The sequence below is a fragment of the Peromyscus eremicus genome, unplaced genomic scaffold, assembly GCF_949786415.1.
Source record: "Peromyscus eremicus unplaced genomic scaffold, PerEre_H2_v1 PerEre#2#unplaced_1837, whole genome shotgun sequence".
Lineage (NCBI taxonomy): Eukaryota > Metazoa > Chordata > Mammalia > Rodentia > Cricetidae > Peromyscus > Peromyscus eremicus.
The window spans coordinates 15,979-38,532 of NW_026736072.1; the positions used below are offsets into that span (position 1 = coordinate 15,979).

Sequence of the window (22,554 nt, forward strand, 5' to 3'; positions counted from 1 at the left end):
CTCAAACGGATATGATATTTTTGTTCACTTTTTTCTAATTTACTTGTCCTTTTCAAAGTGTCTTAATTTTCTCATGAGTTACAAAAATTTATGTGTATGATGTTTGCATGTGTACAAGTTCATGTGTGTACATGTGTATGTAGAGGTCTGAAGTTGAAGTACAGTGTGTTTCTCAGTCACTACCTTAGTTTTTGAGACAGAGTTTCTTATTGAATCTAGAGTTCACTAACTGGGCTGTGCTAGTTGTCCAAAAAGGGTTCCTCCATCTCTCCACTTCCCTAGTGCTAGGATTTCAGATGTGTGACATTGTAGTTAGCTTTTTACTTGGATACTGGGGATCAGAACTCTGATCTTCATGCTCATGAAGCAAGGACTTTACCAACTGAGCCATCGCCCCAGCCAAGAAATTCATTTTTTTTTATTAAGGTGCTAAGAAAGAACACTTTGAAGAAAGTTGAACATGAAAATTGTAATGTCAATATGCAATCACTGAGAATAAGTGCAGTAGTGAATAGTCTTCTCTGCATAGGCCTGGCTATTTTGAATGAGCTCCCTACAGGGCCATTGTCTTAGTCACTGTTTTATTGCTATGAAGAGACACTGTGACTGAGGCAACTCTTACAAAAGAAAGTATTTAATTGGGGGCTTGTTTACAGTTTCAGAGGGTTAGTCTATTATCATCATGGTAGGGAGCATGGCAGTAAGAACGCAGACATAGTGCTGAAGAAGTAGCTAAGAGCTACATCCTGATCTATAGGCAGCAGGCAGAGAAAGAGAAACACTGGGCCTGGCCTGGGCTTTTGAATCCTCAAAGAGCCTACCCTCATCAATCCACGCCCACCAATGATAACACACCTACTCCAACACCTCCTAATCCTTCCAAACAGTTCACCAACTGAGGACTAAGCATGTGAATATATGAGCCTATGGGAACCACTCTTATCAAATTGCCACAGCCATACATCCTCCAGAGGTATCCAATATTTTGACCTTGAAATAAGGTGTTGTCACTTGTATAGTTTATACTTGAGAACCACACAATTAAGTTTAAAAGAGGGGCAAGAGGAGCTGCAAGATGGCTCAGTGTCTAAAGCCAAGCCTGATGATCTGAGTTTGATCCCTGGGACCGACCTCTACACATGTGTCATGGCACATGTACACACACACACACACACACACACACACACACACACACACACAGAGAGAGAGAGAGAGAGAGAGAGAGAGAGAGAGAGAGAGAGAGAGAGAGAGAGATGTTTTTTAAAATGCAAAAAATCTACTTTCAAGAATGTAAGCTTTCAAGTAAGTTTACATTTTATGTGTATGGGTCACATTCATAGCTATGGGTGCATGCAGCATGTGGGCCACAGGTTGGACACATGTGTGTCCTGAAGCACTTGTCATCACAGTGCAAGAAGGGGATGCCTGAGACAGTTTTGAATCTAGTAGTTGTAATTGCCTGAAAATTGGAAAGCAAACTCAGGTTTATGTGCGTTATCTTGGCAGGAGTTGAGCACTCTAGTTTGTATGGCCAGTCTGTGCTGAGCTAACACCCCACGGGATCATTCTGTCCTGGTTCTCAGCTTTTGAACTCTTTCCTATGGAAACTGAAGAATTTGATTGTCAGACAAGTATGTTCTGTGTAGTTTAAGGAATGGGAGTATGTGACAGTGTGTTCTTATAAAATGGATAAAGTTCAGAGGAAACTGACTCTTGGTTGAGCTCTTGCAATTTCAAAATGTTTAAGACTTTGACATTTGCAGAGAATGAATTTCATCTTGATAATCTTATCAATAGATGTTGCAACTCATGAGAACGACCCTTCCCCTGGGATGGTATTACTGAATTCATCATAGAAGCCAAAAAGGCAGTTTGATAGGCTAATATTTCACATAGTTTGCCAACCACTCTGCAGTCTAGGCCATCTTAGACAAAGAAGCCATGTGAAGCATATCTAATTAACCTGCCCAAGATGCACAGCCAGAAAGTGGTAAATCCAGGGTTTGAAATCAGATAATCTTGGCCTCAGAGCACATGTCCAAAGAGCTCTTGGTTTGGAACACGTCTGTTTCCTAAATAAAGTATTCCTATAAACCTAAACACACACAGGAAGTTGATGTGAAGGACTGTGAAGCAAGAAACAAGGATAGCTTTGTCAGAACCCTCTGGTCAACCATGATGAGCCTGCCCTGTTCATTGTGCATTCCCCACAAAAGAACTTCTGCTGATGCCAGAGGCCTCTCCCTAGAGAACCAAGCAGGACCAAGCAAGGGAGATCTTGCATATCTGAAAGACTGAGCCAAAGAGATCCATGCACTTCTGATTAGACAGCATGCCTTCCATGGCCTGCTCAACCTTCTGCGCCTTCTCAAAGTGTACTCAGAGAGTTTCAGCTTTGGCACAGGCCTGTGAGATTTCATGCTCCTTTTCTCCATGTAATAAAAAAGTCATTTTTTGCCTCAAGCTAAAGAAAACCCTGGCAGTTTTAAACTTGAAAATGTTTGGGAGAGGATTTTTCTTTTTAATATATTAGATTTATTATTGTTGTTGTTTGGAAACCTTGTGGACATTCACAGTTTTTTGTTTTCCTTTCTTCCTTATTGAGCTTTTCTGGAAACTTCCATGGAGAGAAAGGCTAAAAGCAGAAGGATGAAATTGCTTTTTGAATTCTAAGTCTGAAAGGGATATAAGGGTGGGTAAGGAAGACCATGCCTGCTGGCTTTGACAAAGGCACACGACCAGTCACAGAACTGAATAGCTAGAAAAGGCATGGCAAGAATGCCATCCCCTGTGGTGCGGTGCTTCCTGCTTGGCTTTCACACTTTTCAGAAAACAGAATAAAATGGGAGAAAGGCTTGATGCTGATGGTTTGGAAACTCTCTGATGACTTGATGCATGTGTACACTGTGAAATAATGTCCATGATCAAGCTAATTGACATATAACTAGAAATATACATACATACTTACTTGTAAGTAGCCCAGAAAGTTTTGTCATGAGCATGTCTTCCCTTGTTCCTTAACTTTCCCCAAAGGAAAGCAGGAAACAATGATCCAGCCCTCCATAATCCAAACCATTCAAAAAAGAGGCAAAGTGGGGCTTCTACCAAGTGTTCAGATTTTCGATGTGGTGGTCAGACCTCACTCACCACAGAGGCTCCAAATTCCTCATGGGTTTTGCCCACTTTCCTCAATTTTTTCTCTGTATCTTGGGCCTGCATCAAACCATGTTTCCCTTGACTTTCTGCAAACCACACAATTGCAACACACAGCCTCACTTCCTACCATTGTCTCTTTTCTGCTTTAAGGATCAGGGAGTTGAGCCAATGGTATGCCCCTTTTTAGAGCCACCCCACTCATCTCAGTCTAATTGCCTCCACATCTCTGCTTTTGAGTAGGTAAAACACTCTATTGTTCTCTCTCTCTCTCTCTCTCTCTCTCTCTCTCTCTCTCTCTCTCTCTCTCTCTTTGTGTGTGTGTGATATGTCAGGTGATATTTATGGAAGAGCTACTCCCCACTCCCCATCACATTTCCTATTCCTGTTTCTAAGTCTTGAAGGAGAAAGAAGAATGTTGACACCATCTTCTACCTTCCACTTTGGAACTCAAGTGACGGGAGTAGGTGCTAGACCTTGGTGTTGCGGCAAATAAAGACAGCCCTCCTCTTTTAGGGTCCTTCCCAAGTAAGGAGAAGGCATTTAACCTTCTAGGCTCTTTTCATCCACACACATCCTAACCCTATTCCCAGTGGAAGCGATTGTCAACGGTGCTAGAACCTTCCAACTAACATTAGCTCCTCATCTAGAACCATCACTTCTCCTACTTTTCCAGTACCCTCCATCTCACCTTGTACTTGTGTTTTAGGGTGCTAATTAGCACCCCAAACTTTTAGATTCAGGTATCTGAACACTTTTTAAAATCTCTTTCTTAATAGACAATTGATATATTTTAGCTACACCAGAAGTACTTTCTTGGCAATTCTCCACAACTTTACAGGAGCCAGGTAAGTGACTTTTAGTTGAGGGCAGCCTGTTATATCCTTAGTTCCTCAAAAACTCTCTTCACACATTCTCCTTTGATTTAAGGTTAGGCTAGAAAGAAAATAATTATCTTAAATCTTATTTTCCACGTCACAGTATGACGATTTATCTCAGACAAGCATACATCCTTAATTATAATCATAGCATTGATCTGAGTAAGCATAAGACATATGGCTATGAGTTGCTGGTGGTTTTGTACACCATTTTAGTGCAATTAATGTCTGCCACTAAAGTACTACCTTATGCATAAAACAAAGTCAAAAGAAGCTTGGAACTTTATATTCTATTCAGGAAATGTTACTATTGTATTTATAGACAAGGACTTAAGGTTTTCATTTTTTATTGCATTACTGAATGAGCCAGGTGTCAGTGGCACACGCCTTTAATCCCAGCACTCAGGAGGCAGAGCCAGGCAGATCTCTGTGAGTTCGAGGCCAGCCTGTTCTACAGAGCAAGATCCAGGATAGGCACCAAAACTACACAGAGAAACCCTGTCTCAAAAAAAAAATTACTGAATGATTCTTTTTAAAGAAACCTAATATTAAAAAAATATAAATTACTTTGTAAATTTCTGGTGAGGCAGACAAGGCAAATTAGGATTTATTGGCGTCAATGTTAAACTTTCAAAGTTCTGTCTGATTGTAATGCTTCCAAACTACTTCTCTAGATGAAGTCTGTAATCGATCATGTAATCTTTCCTGAAACATTTACTGTAGTGCCCAGAACTTTGGTTGCAACTGGTGGAGGATAAATGATAAGACACTTGTGTGATAGTAAGGCTGCAAATATTCCCTTTTTAGACTTACTTTCTTCTTAGAGTGTCACTTCCCTTCTTACAGGTACCAGATGTTCTCACAGTCCTCAGAACATTGTCTGTTCTCTCTATGGCTGTGACCTGGGTTTGCAAATTCTACCTTAGTTCCCTGTTCTTTCCCTCCAAGCTACTCAGCTAGCTATTAGGAGAAAGCAGCTGATTAAACAAAGTCACACTCCAGTGTTGATGACTGACAGCTCTTAATGCTCCCTGGGGTGTCTGCATCTGAGACCTTTAGCCTGTATTGATGGAGTTTCAAACAGTGCAATGGGATAGTGGGGATATAAATTTTGGTAGGAGAGAGGTACATGTTTTGATACTAGTCTGGTAGTAAAGTTGTAGATGTTAATTAAGTAGTTATACAAGGAGTTTTATCAAGTGACATTTGTTTAAACCCTTTCTGCCATGTTTGAAGTGATTAGGGAATATGTCTTGTAGAGTTAGACTAGTTCTCCTAGTCCCAAGAAAGTTTGGTTTAGAATCCCATCCATCTGGCCACTCTTTAAACTATGTGAGCCTTAACCTTCATGTGGTACTAGTACAGGTATGAAAATGTACTTGATTCATTCTCAGTGAATGGAGTTCAGATCTCTAGTAGAAATCGTACGCATTCTTAATATCTCACAAGGAGGTAGACCTGGGCCTTTCATTTTCTCAAAAAAAAATGTGTATTGTATCACTTCTCAGGGATGAGTATTTGAGAGAACAAAACCTGATATTTTTATATTTCTAGTCTACCATGCACTTTCTATATACCGAAAATGAGCTCACAAAGTTAAGAGGTAAAGAACAAATTTAAACAACTTTTGAATAATGGTTTCTGCAAGAATATACTATCCATATCTCTGATGTTATTAAAGCTTAAAAATATCACCTTGCATTTATTCATTTAATATTTTAAAAAATGTTTTACTTGTTGATATTTGTGTGTGTGTGTATGTGCGTGTGTATGTGTGTGTGTGTGTGTGTGTGTGTGTGTGTGAATATGTGTGTGAGCACACACATGCCACAGCATTTGTACAGAAATCATAGGACAATTTTTGAGAATTGGCTTTCTTTATTGTCTGTGGGATCTAGGAATCTGACCCAGTCCCAGGCTTTCATGACAAATACTTTTATCCACTAATCTATCTTGCCAGCCCTCATTTAGTCTTTGTGGAAACTAACTTGTAGGTAACATTATCTATTCTATTTCATAGATGGTAAACCAAGGGCACTGTTTAGTTAAATCCTCTGTCCAATGGTATAAAACTAACAAAGGGCAAAGCTGGGGTTAGAACAAAGGCACTATAATCCCAGGTTTCACATTCTCACTCCAGTCCCTACGCCAAACTGGTTGTCATTAAGAGATATCAGAAAAGCTGTTTACCCTGAAGGGCACCTAGATACAGTTGATAGACAAATTCTTCATCCCTCTCACCAACCTCAAATGGTTGTAACTCAATTTAAATCCTAAGTAATATGATACCTTTGCACTTCTCATGAATTGCCAGGACCATCATGAGGATCAATATCATGCAAGATAAATCTAAAACTGCTAAGGGTCTCTGGTTCCATCCACTTTTCTTTCCTTCCTACTTTTATATAGCATGATCCCATTACACTGAATTTAATTTAGTGGTATGGTAAGGACCCCTTCACATTCCATAGGAATTTGGGGTAGGTGCTTCTGTTTTACTTACCACATCATGTTTTCCAACCTTTTGAATAACTTTGGCACTGCCCCATTTGCATCCTACATTTCTTTTGTCTATCTCATGCAACCTATCATTTCCAGCATCCTCCTAACTGCTTCCAGGGTCCCATGGCCATGCATGCACTGTAAGTAGTAAGGCGGAATGCTTAGTCACCCCAAGTATTAGCATTTCTGGAGTTCCATTGCTGTGCAGGCAAAATGCCTAGTCACCCCAGGGCCTTATGTCCTATATAATCTCTGTGTGTGTGGCCACATAATCTATATGCATGTGTGGTATGGCTAAGTAAGCCCAAATACTCATGTGTGAGATTATCCTTAAAAGCAGACTCCACCCGTTCCCTCCCTCCTTTAAAACACACCTCTCTCAAGCAGGCCTGCTCACTTTCCCCTTTCCCTAATCCCTTAATAAAACTCTTAAAGCGGATTTTGTTATATATCTGTGGTCCATTCTTGCTGCTGGTAAATACAGCATTTGGTTGATTTACAAACACTTGCAGGTTCCTGTACAGATCTACCCCTCCTGCCAGACTTGTGCCAAGGCCAGACCCTCAAAGACCCTCCAGATACACTACCAGCTGCTGCACCAACTGAAGGCACCAACTGGGTGAATACTGGCAGTTTAACTTCACCCACATGCCCACTTGTGAAAACTCTATTATCTCCTAATTCATTGATACTTTTACAGGATGGATAGAGGCATTTCCCATCTCTAGAGAAACAGCAGATGTGATAGCTCCTGTTCTCCCGATTTGGCATGCCATTCCCACAGGCTCCTGGAACATCACTGCTGGTACTACCACTCCAGACTCAAGGGCATATCTGCTCTTTCATCTGGCTCATCCACCCTTGCCTCTTCTGTATAACCAGGGTACTTCTCCATCCCATTATTTCTGGCAGTTATCACTCTTCCCATAGTTAGTCCCACTCATGAAGCCAATAATAACAATGTATTTTTTCCCTAGCAACCTGTCTTCTCAGCTCCCTCAAGGGGTCTCCATGATGACAACTAACTGAATGCTTTTTCATTCACACCTCCTGCTGTGCATGACCCTCCAAATTCCCCCTCCTTACTTCACCCCCAAATTAGCAGGAAGCAGTCTTGAGAATTTGGCACCCTTATCCTCCCACTTGCTACCCATAATTCACCTTTTTATAATAATTAAAAAATGGAGGAATGTTGGCATTCAAACCCACCCCTTGGAGACCCACCCAGCATCCTGATGTCATCTTATGTAAAGTCCCCTTTAAGGAAAAAACTCTCTCTCTCTTCTCCCTCTCTTCTTCCTTCCATTCTCTCTTGCTATGAGGTGGTGCACACTTCCTCTCATCCTTTCTTCCCTTTTCTCTTTCTCTTCTTCCCTATCCTCCCTTCTCCCTTACCCTCAATAAAACTTTCCACATGGATGCTATGTCTGCATGGTGTGAGTCACTTTTCCATCATGCCATGCTGCTACCCACCACATCTGCATGGCATGTCTCCTTCACCCACTGTGCCCCTTGGCTCCACCCACCAAGGCCTCTCAAGTGCCCTTTTACAACACTGTGTATACAATAACCTCCAAGTGTGCTGCCTTGTTTAATGTCACTGAAGGGTCTATTACAGTAACTTTTCCTGGGAGAATGTGAACAAATGTCTATTTACCCCATGTAGGGCACCAATGATTGACCAAAGAAATTATTCCACCCAAGTCTATCTTGGTGAATTGATGAGTTTATTTGTGATTATCTAACAGGATCATGAACAACTTATAGACAGATATACCACTAAAGAAGAGTTTTCCACCACAAGGACTTTGAGAGCCCCTCTTGTGCTACCTCATGAGTTATTTATGTGGTGCTTCTGGAGTTCACCCTCTCTTCTGTGAGGAAGTTTTTGTAAGCCCAGTCTTGTGAGGGATTATTGGGTATTCATAGCTGCTCTGATTTCAAGAGAGCTATGGCCATATCATGCTTAGAGGACAAAGTTACCCAACAGGCACAGTGCTATTTGGTGAGCTATCCATGTTCAGGCTAGAACTGCACCTGAAGCTGTTTTATTCCTATATTCAGGTATTCAATCATCCCTCATTCCAGAGGCCCTATCTGTCCTTCCCATAGCATGAGTGTCTCTTTTCTCAGGCTCTTTCCTAGACTCACTGGCCTCCAGCTACCCTTGGCTTAGAAACTCTGGTGTTCTCAATTTGTTTTCTTCATAGACTCAGCTTTTGTGACCTTGGCAAGTAGTAGACATTTAACACCTAAAATCTAGGGAGCTCTGTCTGTCTTTCATGAACTACAAACAGAAGACCTACTTATGGACCAGACATTGCTGGTACTGCTTCTGACACCTGATGCCCCTTGAGACAGACCTGGTCCTATTAGCCAAGGCTTGGTCAACAGCGCTTTATTTCCTGTTGGCATTTCTGAAAACTGAGAGGTTACTTGGGAATTTCTGAGCCTTTAATTGATTAGCAGTTAATGACGTGTGTTTTGATGAGAATATAAAAAATTTTGTTTATCTACTTGAGAAGAGGAAAATTGGGAATAAAAAGGAGAGAAGAAAAACACAATTCTCAGCATTTCACTGAGGTCTTAAATGTTTGGAGCTGCTAAGTTCCTAGTCATTGCTGGAAATTTCTCTGGGTGTTGATTTTATATATCAACTCTCAGAAAAATTCATGAAGTGTTTTGCTTCACCTAAAGCCATCAAGAGACCCACAGAAAGTTCAGAAGGATGTATCTGTCTGAGTCATGTATAAATGATTTTTCAAACTTGTTCTTGAACCAGTATTGTCTAAACCATTGCTCCTTCAAGGTAGAATATGCTAATCTAAGAAGGATTAGTCTTTGGATCCTAATTAACCTGTATTTGTCCTTCACCTAGCCATTTCAGGTTCTCAACCTCTCTGAGTCTTCACTTTCATTTGTAAAAGGAGCACTATTATTTAACCTGTAGAGCTGTCATTAAGACAAACATTCCACTAAGTAAGAGGAGCTGGCATAGATAAGACATTTCTGAATGCTATCTACCTATCTAACACACCTCCACCTTTTTCTATAGAAGATCTGGATTTTCCATTCTTCAGAGTACTCACGATGTTCAAGTAACACTAAGAATGTTTGAAAAATCCATAGAGAATCATAATATTTCATGTTTATGTATATATATATGTGTATTTATACATATTTACATATAATATACCTTTGAGTTGTTTGTCAGGGAGACTAGAGAGAGCCTCTCAAAATAATGTAGGCTACTGCCATTACCAATGGTTACCTTCTAGAACTTGAAGCTATTACTAAAGACACTATACACATTGGACACAGGCTTAGGATAATCGAATTAAAACTAACCTAAGAGCCGTTCTCCTGAGGATTAGCTCTCAAAGTATCAGAAGGTTCTATGCAATCTGGCAAGGGAGAAAAGTAATCAATAGTCTTACCAATCTATAAAACTTATGAACCATAATTAACAGCATAGAAAGATACCCAAGGGTGCAATGATGGCACTTATATCTTTGGTGTAACCAACAACTATCTAAATAGATTTAAATCTTGCTTAATAGGAGGCAAATTGTTCCTGGTACTGTAAATCCAACCAACTACCCATGACTGGTGAGGTCATAGGCCCTAGAGAAGAATTTATTACTGCCACTTTCCTAAATCAGTGTAATTTCTAATTGCACTCTATTTATCCTTATACCCACAGAAAAGTGTAGCTCTCACCCCTCATCAAAGAAACTTCCTTTAGCATCAGAGGCCATTATAGAAATCCACATCTGATAAAAAATACACAGAACAATTGACTGTTGGTTGCTAAACACCAAATGACACATCTACCATGCAATCCCTACACATAAGGGCAGGGAATTTTGTGGAAGAGGGGTGGGATGATTATTAGAGCTGGAGGGCCATAATGTCTGTTGTGAGATAATGTCTTCCATATATCACAGGGAAGCTACAATAATAAAATCTCAACAATATGGCTACCTAAACAAGACCTACACAAGAACACCAGTTGATATGCCTAAGTGGGTGGGGGAAATCTCACAGGGCCCTACCCCTAGATGAAAAGCTTTAGGCACTTAATGTCTGGTAGGAGAAGAAGAATCAGTATTCTCTAAGAACAACCCCTCCCCCATAGCTTATCCAATCCCAGGTGGGTGGCCCTAAACATCACTAAATGAGCATCACTAAGTAGACTCAATAGGCTGTATTCATATATATATATATATATATATATATATATATATATATATATCACAATAATTAAAGAAAAGATCATGAATTTGAGAGTGATTAGAGGTTCACAGGATGAGTTTGAAAGGAAGAAGGAGAAGTGAAAATGCTATAAATACCATAATCGTGTTTGAAAATCTGAAAACGTTTAATTAAGGAGAGCAAACCAGTAAGCAGCACTCCTCTATCATCTCTGTTTCGGTTCCTGACTCAAGGTTCCTACTTGAGTTCTTCCACTGACTTCCCTCAATGATGGACTGTGATATGGAAGTGTAAGTCAAAATAAACCCTTTCTGCACCCCCTAAAATTTTTAATTAAAGATTATTTTGCTTTCAAGTACAGTTTGAAATTGCTATTATGTGAGGTCCATATCTGTTTTGTTAGGTTTACCCCTAAGCATTGTAATTTTGTTTGCGCAACTGTAAATGGTATAGTGTTTTAAATTTCAATAGTCTGTTCATTGTCAGAACATAATGATAGATTTATTTTCTTACATTTATCTTGTATCACACAACCTTGATGAATTTATCATTCCAGGAGTGTTTTGTAATTTCCATACGTAGATATTAATGTTAGTTGAAAATACTTTACATTTTTGTTTGCAAAAAGAAAGAGAGAAAACAATTAGGCCAAGGTGGTCAACATTTTCTGCAGGCTTAAGTTATTTTTCAGAAATAAACCACCAGAGTAATAATCCTTTATAAAATCCTTATGTTGGACTTCAGCAATTTTTTTGAGTTAATCAACTTGATTAGGGCTAGATAGTCTTTGATTGCTTTCCAAGTGAATCCACAAAAATAATGTTGTTTCACACAGTTAGTCCTCTGCATACAAGGCTGCCAGTTATACCACAAATTACTATTGATGGGTTCAAGCAGGATGAGGTGAGAATCCAGGTGAGGATTTACCTGTTGCTATTTCTAAAGCAAGTAGCAGCAGCTTTATTGTAAGAACAGCCTCTACTGTAGGATAATGAGTGTCTGTCTCCTCTGGAGATTGTACTGTTGTTCATGTGAGATCTTAAGTCTGGGGTAATCAAGCAGACATTGGGGTCCTCTCATTGAAGTATCTTTGCTTCTGCAGTTGAAAGAGTCAAATTTGTGATGTGTCATCAAGGAGGAATTATTGAAAAGGAAGCTCCAAATGTATGGTAAAGATACTGTCACATCCAGAATATTCCACAAAATCACATACATATTCAAGAGCAAATAAAAAACAAAGCCCTTAGCCAAGTACACTTCATTATGAGTGTTCAACCTTCCCTCTTAAAATACAGCAAAACTGTATTCTAAAAATAGCGGCTTATCATAAGTTCCTTCCCACTCTGATACTGATTTAGTTCTATACAATGATTTTAATAAAAGTGTTCATTTTTCAGGTCAGGCATAGTGACACATGCCTTTAATCTAAGCACTTGGGAGGCGAGAGGCAGTTGAATATTTATGAGTCCGAGGCAAGCCTGGTCTACAAAATGAGACCCTGTTTCCTTCAAAAAAAGTTTATTTCTTAAGTTGTCAGGAACATCTCCAGATCTGGGCATTATTTGGTCTGCTTAGAATAGTTCATTCAAGGTAGCTGATTACTCTTTACAAGATGAGTTGTAGTGAGTTTGTTGCTAGTGAGCTGATACTGGCAAGTTATTAAAAAATTGGAGAGTGCTACCTTGCAATTACTCAAACTCCTAGAAAGACTAAAAAAACAAGACATTCAAGTTTTCTCCCATGGGGATGAACGTGGTAAGGGATATATGAGTGATTTTTCCCTGTGAACCAAAGGACACAAGCTGATGGAGAAGTTCTTGGGGGTGGGGCTACAGTCAGACATATGGAGAAAGTCAATGGGGTATTTTATTTTGCAATTTAGAAGAAATGGACAAGTATAATTTCACCAGTAAAAGCTCAGATATCTCATGTTTTCTAGAGCCTAAGTATTTTCTTCAACTGATCTGAAAGCCAGGAGAGAGATCAGTATATATTCCTGGTGATCCAAGGCTCAGAAGGTACATTCATCCAGTGAGCAATTCATGTGCATCCATCATGTGCAACTATTTAATAGATAGTCAGGTAGTCTGTTCAGCCCATCTTGATTCTGTCTTTAGACTCTTAGGATAACTACTGATGAGTACTTTAAAAACTATCTCCAAGATATGATGTGCTGATGGGTCATGAAATTTAGTGGGTGAATATTTGAGAAGAAAAGGATCATTGGCCTCAATGTACTTATTAATTGTAAGGAAAGAGAGTAAACAAGCCAGCAGATACATCTTAGCAAATGATCAAAGTTAATATCATCATTAATCAGTCATGCCAGCATCATGTCTCTCTGATACAATGTTCTGAAAAGGCACTTGCCTGATGTTCTTTTATGAAATGCATAACCTCAGTCTAATTATAAGAAAACATCAGATGAACCTAGATTAAAAGATATCAGAGAAGATAACTGAACATTATTTTTCAACAGTGTTAAAGTCAGAGTAGCCAAGAAAATGCTTAGAAACTGTCACAGAGTGCAGTTACCTTAGTAAATCTTGAGATAAAAAGGGTTAGAGCAAATACTGGTATAATTCAAATAAGACATGGAATTTAGTTGCTAGTACCATAGTGAAGGTAATTTTCAGTTTCTGAAGATTGCACTGCAGATACATAAACTGTTAAGGTTAGCAAAAGCTGAGTAAAAGGTGTATTTTGATTCTTAGTACTCTTAAAATCTGTTCTGTAAGTCTAAACAGATTTCAAATTAAAAAAGTTAGGAAGGAAGTTTGTTAGAAACAAGGGAATACAACAAAACAATTCAGCCAGTTTAATATTGCCCTACCACATGCCTCAGTGCCTCTGTGAACCAGATGAAGGTGCATAATTATCTTTCTCCATGTTCTGTGTTTAATTCCTGCAAGTTGTAACTTGTGCAGATCATCTCAGTCCCGTGGGTAGCCTAGGAAAATGATATTTCATGTTTCAAGACTAAAAGGGTAACACTGAAAAGAGCCATTCTAGTCTGCTTTCATGAGCTTTATTGCTTATGAGAACTGTGTCAGCAAGACAAATGCCCACAGTGTAAAAAGAGTTTTTAAAAAGTAACTGTATGCAGACTGAGCAGGTTGTGTTTATGTATTTAGGAATATATATGTATATATGCATGCATTGTCTATCTATTTATCTGACATCTATCTAAACATATATGTATGTAACAGCAATTGAGAAAAGAGGCTATGAAATTGAAAGAGCAAGGAGGGGTACATAGGAGGATTTCAAAGGAAGAAAGGGAAGAGGGAAATGATGTTATTCTATCATAATCTCAAAAAATAAAAGAAATAAGTTTTTAAAAAAGAGAAACATGGAAGAGTGGACTTAAAGCAGGAGGATTGCCAATTATTTGATATTTTTCTTAAAAGCTGTGTACTTCTTTTGAGTCGGAATCCAATTGTTTCAAGTCTTCATTAATCAGCGGCTCCATTCATCAAATAGACACTTTGGCATAATGAGCTCTCATAAATACAGTGTTTGTGATCTTTCTTGCAATATTAGAATGAGGAATGGGGGTGGAAGGAGTGAAATCATGCAGCACCTCATCTTCTTATTCTCCAACAGGCTTCCATATGCCACACCGAATTAACATTCTGTCATCTTTTCTGTCTTGTGTCTTTCTAGCCCTCTCTCTTTCACATATAATGAATGAACCCAGGGCACCTGCTCCGACTTCTTAATTGAAGCAGTTCAGGTCAAATCATGATTGTTAACAGAAATAAACCAAACCATTTGTCACAGAGCTTAATTTCACCTGTGCTGCCTGGGTTCCTGCTGTTATTTGTACTTACTGTGGATGATAAAAAGCAGTTGCCAAAGCCTCCTCACAGGAAAACGAATCCCAGCTGGGATCCAGACCCAAGCACCTGGGGCTGTGGATCAGCTGGCAGCAAACAGTGATTTTGCCAGCCTTAGTTGCCCCTCAGGTTGATTGAAATGAACAGATCTATTTCCAAGCACTGTATGGTTTCAAATGAGTGAACATTTGGGTGTCATTCCTGAGAAAATATCAAGGCCTCAGAGACCTGTTCTTATTATACCACCTCTGAACAAACAGGCTTCCCCCAGGTTTCTAAAACTGCACTGTACACACTTACTAGCTACCAATGGTGGGTTAAGATGGAGACTATCCATGTACACACTGGAAACTAGAGAGTCATGGCTGAGACCCCAGGAGAGCTCTCTTCTTCTACAGAAAGACACAATTTGTGCATTTGTACTAAGGACAGTTGCTTGGAATTCCATGATTTCAACACTTTCTCCATTTTTTTAGCCTGCTAATGATCTTCAGACTAAGGAAAGAATGCTAGTTTTGTCTTCGAGAAACAGGTATGACAGGCTGCTCTGTCCATAAAGGAGGTTCAGAAATAATATTGTAAGTGCTCATTATTGTCAATCTATTAACTAGTCAGGCAGCTCCCCCCACTCTCACGTAGGGCCTTGTTGGGGCCACTGTATATTATGTGTCGGCAAAATAGTGTTCTTGCCTTTCTGGGATCCATGCACAGCCATGACATAATCCAGGCTGTTGTCTGTGAGTAGGATATGTGTTCTATGCTTATGTATATGAGGTAGAATATTATTTGGAATGAGAGAAGATAGAACCTATGAGGAGAGATTGAGTGCCACTCCCTCTAGAATGACTCAGTTGTACCCACTGAAGACATTGACTTTGCCGACTTAAGAGACTTCTACTTTAAGTCAGAGGTTTCAATGACAGGCTGAGCATTTGAAACACTTGGAGAAGTTTAGATTCCAGTAGGGGAAGGGACAAAGAAAATCCTCAAAGTATCTCAGGCCAAAATTCAGGTTTAGGAAAAACTGTTTTTTTTTTTTTTCTTTTGAGACAGAATGTCAAAAGAAAATTCAGCCTTGGCTAGACTGGAGCTCACTATGTAGACCAAGCTAGCCTCAAACTCACAGAGATATGCCTGCCTCTGCCTCCTGAGTGCTGGGACTAAAGGCATGTACCACATCAGGCTAAAATTATGTTTTAAAGTTTGTGTGTGTGTGTGTGTGTGTGTGTGTGTGTGTGTGTGTGTGTGTGTTATATGCTTCAGCATGTATACAGAAGTCAGGGGAGGATGTTGGGCACCCTGCTTTAGTACTCTCTACTGTATTCCTTTGAGACAGATTTCTCCGTGAACCTGAGGCTATGATATCAGTCAACAAGTTCAAGTAATCTTCCTGTTTTTGTTTTCTCCATTAGTGCTAGGGTTATAGACTCATGTGTGTCCACACCTGGCTTTTTGCTTGGGTTCTGGGGGCTTGATCTCAGATCCTTATACTTGCTTGCACAACAAGTGCTCTTACTTGTTGAGGCATAAACCCAGCTCCTGAGAGCCACTGTTTTTGATCACTATTTACTGATCAGTATCCCTGAATATATAGAATATCATGAATGAGCAATAGCAATAGCAATAACAGCATAAATCAGTTACTACATTTAAAGTCAGGAGTTTCACTTGCATTGTCTTATTTAACTCTCACTATCATCCTATGAGAAAGATGAGAAAAACTGTATCTCAAAGAAATAATTTAATCTTCCCAACATGTCACAGTTCCTAAGTGGATGAACCAGGATTCATTCACAAATGGTCTGACATCTGAGCCTAGGCTCTTCCTTTACTAGCTAGCTCATAATGCACTGGAAGATTGTGTCTTCTCTGGGATATTGTTGGCTTCAGGGCATGGAGAGTGGAGGGAGGAAGTAACTATGTATGTCAAGAAAGAAAGCAACACAGTGTGTCTATGTGTGCCTCTGTGTGTTTTTAACACAGGAGTGTTCACAATATGGGGAACAGATGGGATACTGAAGAAACTGTAGATGACTAAGCCCAACGAAAGAAGACTACGTGGAATAGTCAAATATGAATGGTATTGTTTCAGCCAAAACCACAAGTGTGAAGCCAAGCTTTGCTATTGGATAACTGTATTACTTTAGGCATAATAACTGAGGACCTCTGTGGCCTTCCGTTTTCCTGTCTTACTAATTTAAATCAGTAATAATTCTGTTGAAGGCTTGTGGGTTATAGAAAAGGTTTATAAATAGCTTTATACAGGTAGAGCCAGCATTTTGACAATCATTATTAGATGTTCCTGTATGCAATAAAGATGAATAGGAAGCCTCCTCAAAAGACTACTGTCCTTACCCCAAACTGAAAGTTGTAATTAAAAATAATCTAATTAAAAAACTAACTTAAAAGAACTTGAAACCATCCAGAATAAATTTTCTCTTAGAAAGTTGTCTGTGACACACTGCATCTTTTTTTCTTATTTTTACTGGTTTTTTTGTGACAGTTTTGCTTTATACTCCAGGCTGACCTCAAATTCATCTCAGCACCCTAGAAATAGAATTACAGGCATGTGCCACCAAGCCTGAAGACATTGCGTCTTCGTACATGAAAGCAAAGGTAATTCAAAACACAGTTGTTCTCTTGCCTTATGAAGGAAACATGGGTAGTTGATAAGGACTTAAAGAGTGGAGACAGTTACTTTCTAGTACCAAGATGGTCATAACATATGAAATAATTGTCTTATCTTTTAACATTTTGTTCTCAAAGGTGACCATGTGTTTTAGATAAATTGATTCTGGTTCCAACCAGGGAAGAGATCTCAGGGAAGAGCAATTTCCAGAGAAGAACAAATTCTTCCTTTACATAAAACATTTGTACAGCTCACTATGGGTTCTGTGGTCCCTGGAATTGGTGATGGGGTTGGACTCTGAATTTATAAATGATGGTGCAAATAGGTAGGAAGATATTTAGAAGTTGTTCTACAAAAGCAAGAAGAAAAGTACTATATAGGCAAAGTCTGACAGAAAGGGAACAGTAGTCCTCCAGAATTGGAAGGATATAATGGTCCCAGGGAGAGTAATTAGATAACATGAAAAGGATTCTTGGGAAGGTAAACAGCCTCTTGGGAACATTTTCTACATGTCATGACCTGTGAAATAGTGTTCTTTTAAGAGGAGAGGCAGAAATTGCCTTCAATGAATCAGGGAAAGTCAGGTGAAAATTGAACATGATAAAATACTAGGCATCTCCAATTTGATTCTTGGTGCTGTATTGACAAGACTTAGAATGAAGACATATTTTGACCTATAACCACAATAGTCAGTTGACTATTATTACATGGAAATCACGGATAAATTTCAAAAAGTATCATGTTAAAAGCACAAATATGTATACTATATGGCTGCATTTATGTAAATTTCCAAAAAAAGGTAAAAATGTTTTATGTGTTAAAATCAGGTAACAGTTATCTTTGAGGGAGTGTAATTGGAAGGAGAGATGAGACGAATTTCAGAGGTGCTGATCATACTGCTTTTTGATCTGAGTGGGCACAAATTATGTGGGTATGTTAAGTTTATAAATATCTAAATACTTGTCTAATCACAACTTTTGAATTTTCTGTATATATTATACTTCAAGAAAAATTATGAAACCAAGATCTAATCCATGAATGGATAATAATTCATTCCAAGAGGAATAGATGCTAAATATTAACAAGAGTACAAGAGTTTATTTTCTTTCTTGAACTTCAAGTTCTTCACTTCATCTGTTGTTTGGAATAACTCTCTCAGGTCAGTGTGTGTCTTCCAGGAAGCATGCACTAAACTAGGATTAGCTTTATCCATACAAATACCTTTGAAGGAAAGGAAAAGTTATAGGAGGGGGACATTTTTAGGTCAAAATACAAGTATTTTCTCTGTCTTCTCTGCCCTGTGTTAACCCCTCACCCCTGAGAATGTATGCCTGCTCCAAGTTCATCTTTGTCAGAGTTATTGACAAATGAGAGCCTCAGTAGCTTGGCAGTCTAGAGTCCTCTGACCTCACTCATCCTTAGTAAACCTTCCAAACCAGTGTCATTTCAAGGAACATCAACACAGCCACCAAGTTCATTGGGACGGGGGCTGCCATAGTTGTGATGGCTGGCTTTGGGAATGGGATTTGAACTGTTTTTGGAAGCCTCATCATTGGCTATGCTAGGAATCCTTCCCCAAAACAACAGCTAATTCTAGGCTTTGCCCTCTCAGAAGCCATGGGGCTCTTTTGCCTAATGGTGGCCTTTCTCATCCTCTTCCCTATGTCAAGCAGCTGTATTCACTTCCACCTCCCATAGTTCTTTCTCCTGTGTCTTGTATTCCCTGTATGTTCCTTTCCCTGTACTTACCCAGGAAGTCTGTAGAAAGTGGTTGGCTCAGGGTTTGATAGAGAGAACATAAATACTACTGTGTTAATAAGAAAAAAATGCAGGCATGACCTATTTGAAAGGATAAAAAGAATGATAGGGGAATATATAAGAAGACCTTTGGATCATAGCATAATCTTAAGGAAATGTAAGGCAGGCTGATGGTGAATTCTTGGGCACATATTGTTCAGTGGAGGAATACTGTACTAGGTAAAATAGTGCTCTATCAATATCTGTGTCATGCGCTGCCATAGGTGTGAAGATCCAAGGGAATAATGGCCTTAGTTGAATGCTGTGGTGAATTTTAAAAGATGCAGCCATTTGAAGCTATCAATCAAATATACTTCTAGTAGGAGGTCCTCTAGAAGAGACGTCTGGGCAACTCAGGTCCATGTCAACCACACTTAGGTGTGTGGCGATGTTTGTATGATAGGAACTGGCTATGGCTTACCCAATAGACAAATGTTACATAGCATGCTACAGACATCAAGGTTAATGTACTCTAGCATATATCTCTGCTGCTTGTGAGCAAGGGAAGATGGAGCAACAAAGTGCAGTAAACCCCACGTAGTATGCTCTTTCTGAATACATTCTTTTTCTAAAGCTTGCTACCAAACAAAGAGAACTTCTTAAAGGAGTTCTGTTACTGCACTCAAGCCAACTTTCTAGAGGAAATTCTTTGAACTACTAAAAGGAATATTACTATTGTTATATTCTACTAGGATCATGACACAAAAGAATGTGAATTCTAAATTTTGACTCCTCTTTCATTCTCAAGACTGATAAATTTGTGGCTTGAATTAGTGAAACCTTTCCTAAAGCATTTAGATTAATGTTTTTCTCCATTTAATTATCTAGACCCAGAAACACAACCCAGTCAGTAGCCTGCCAAGGGGCCTTAACATAATGACAAAATTGTTGATTCTAAATTATTCTTTAGTTAGCCTTTGAACACCAGCTATTCTTTCTACACATGCTGCCATCACAATCCCTCCACAATTCAAGGAAAACCAGAATTGTTCACCAGTGCATTCCCTAATAACGTAGAGTATCAATATTAATTTATGTATTTATCTCCAGTCTTCCAAATTAAGTATGACTTCAGACCCTGTAAAAAGAGATAATCACGAAAAAAGAACCCTGAAAGATGGTAAGAGTAATAAAGGGGGACTTTTTTTATCTTGATAAGGGACATGCATGAAAACCACAAACAGCATCACAGTTAGTGGAAGAAAACCTGAATGCTTCTTCACTAAGTCTGGGAACAAGATTATTTCCTCTTATGCATCATAGCAACAGAGATTCTAGCAACAGAAATAAGAAAGGAAAAAGAAATAAAAGGCATGTAGATTAGGAAAGTAGACTGTACCTACATGCTGAGAACATGATTATCTACAATAACAAAAATCCCAAAGAAGCTGTTTATATGCTTCAACATATAAATTTAACAAAACATAAGCAAGATTTACAGGGTGTAAATTACAGTATGCCAATGAAAGAAGTCAAGAGAAGCCTAAGTAAATGGAGGCACATATCATATTTATGAATTGAAACATTTAACATATGTTCTGGGGGATCAGCATGTTGACATCTTTTGCATCATTTTTTCTGCCTGATGGGCTAATTTTTTACAGGAAGTTTTCTAGCTCCCTATCAAAAACCAAATGTAGAGGGAATTCTGGTCAGAATTTAATGTAATCAATAGGAAGAGAGCTTCTTATTTAATAATTTGACATTCTCAATAATCTCTATCTTCTTCCCTGGAGTCATCCCAATAATTTACCCAGAGTCATCTCAATAATCAGACAAGTGATAGGGATACTTGTGTGGGATGATGAATGAAATGAGAAATTCTTTGATGCCATTTGTATTACTCAGGGTTCTCTAGAGTAATAGAACTTAAAAAACGAATCTCTGTATATAGAATGGCGGTTCACTGGAGTGACTTACAGGCTGCAGTCCAGCTAATCCAACAATGGTTGGCTGTGAAGGGAAAGTCCAAAACCCCAGTAGTTTCTCAGTTCCACAAGGCTGTATATCTTAGCTGGTCTTCTGTATGTGATGAATTACTGAAGAAGTAGGCTCTAATGCCAGCGAAAGAATGAACTTGCTAGCAAGGAGAGGGCAAGCTGGCAAAGAACAAAAGCTTCCTTCCTCCATGTCCTTACATAGGCCCAGATTAAAAGTGTGTCTTTCCACCTCAAGATCTGGATTGAAGGTGTGTCTTCTAACTCAAAGATCCAGGTTAGAAGTGGATCTTTCTATTTCAAATTAAGCAAACAAACAAACAAACAAACAAAAAACAAACAAACCTCACTGGTGTGCCCTCCATTTTTGGGTTTTAGTTCTAAAGTAGTCAAGTGGACAACCAAGAATAGCCATTACACCATTCTCCTGTGAAATTCTGTCTTGAATGATTTTTTTTCAATGAATGTAAATAATCTTTTCAGTGTCAACTTCAGTCTTAATATTTGCCTACATGCCATCAAATCTTTACTAATATTTTAGTATTTTTACAACCATTAGCATTTTCCAACTCGGGTGAAAATGACCTTACTGAGATCATATTATAAACCTCTATTAGGGCCAGTGACACAATTTAGTGGTGGAGTACTTGCTTAGCATGCATAAGGTCCTATGTTTCAGCTCTCAGTATCACAAAGAATTATAAAGTCATATTACATATGGTTGCTGACAGGAAGCAATCAAGAGCTTTCTTTGCCAAATTACTGAGCATCCTAGGAATCTGTCTGTGTATATCTTCCTAGTGTGTTTCTTTAGGGAACAAATAGATAATGATTATTTGCCTTTCTTCTTACTTTTGCTTTTTCCCACTCCAGCATGCTAATCATTTTACTTATTCCCTCTGGAACTCTAAAACAATGTACCGGCATTTCATTTGATGCTAACTGTAATCTCTTATTATTAGACCTCAAAATATTATTGCCACACTTCCTTTAAGCCTTGCAGTCTGTGGATTCATTCAAATCTTATTTTATTTCCCTGAAATCTCATTTCTTTACTCAGTTTTTCCAACTAGCATGTTTTGAATGGCTTATCAACTCATATCTAATACATCCATTTCTTTGAATTTTCTGCCCTGAGGGAGAAATTTATATCTATAAATCATAAGGGAAAATGAAAGGATTCAATATTTTAACCCCCTGATATTTATATATTCAATTGTGACAGACAATACATTTTAGAGCAAAGTTTTGAACATTAGATTTTCATGTTCTGTGTATATTTTTAAAATCTCTAAGTAAAATTTTCAATCAAAATATATAAAAATAAATCCCTATTTTTTATTATGTATAATTAAATGTACATAAATTTAGCCTCCCCATTTAAATGTGTACAATGTAAGTATTTTTGAATAAAAAAGTCTCTACTAAGATCTTGTTATCCTATAAGACAACCTCAGAATATTGCTTAACCAAGAAATACCAACCCCTAGGGAAGTGACTAGAGTGTGGCCAAATGGATCCACTAAGGCCTCCTCCATCTTAATATTTTGACAAAAAAAAGTGTACAAAGTATTTATACCAGTTCTCAGGTTCTGTTTCTGAGT

General features: G+C 38.6%; 1 pseudogene; it reads left to right on the plus strand.

The window, feature by feature from the left end:
- The first annotated feature begins 18,543 nt into the window (after window positions 1–18,543).
- Window positions 18,544–18,914, plus strand: LOC131902085 (ATP synthase F(0) complex subunit C2, mitochondrial-like; annotated as a pseudogene).
- Window positions 18,915–22,554: the final 3,640 nt, after the last annotated feature.